Consider the following 245-nt stretch of genomic DNA (forward strand, 5'->3'; position numbering starts at 1 on the left):
CAGTTTCAGACACGACGCAGCTCAATAGAATATGCAAATCAGGTGGCTCTTTATTGCACATTTCAAAGATAATGAAAATGTCACTTATTCAAATAAAACGTGTACTTAGCATGGAAAAAAATTAATGTAGTAACTGTCATTTTATCTTCATTTTTTCTTGTGTTACTTTTTGTTATTCGTTCAGTATTTTTATTATTCTATTTTCCTAGTTATAAATATGATAGTGATGTTATATCATTATTTCT

This window comes from Penaeus monodon, chromosome 33 (assembly GCF_015228065.2).
Source record: "Penaeus monodon isolate SGIC_2016 chromosome 33, NSTDA_Pmon_1, whole genome shotgun sequence".
In the NCBI taxonomy this organism is placed as follows: Eukaryota; Metazoa; Arthropoda; class Malacostraca; order Decapoda; family Penaeidae; genus Penaeus; species Penaeus monodon.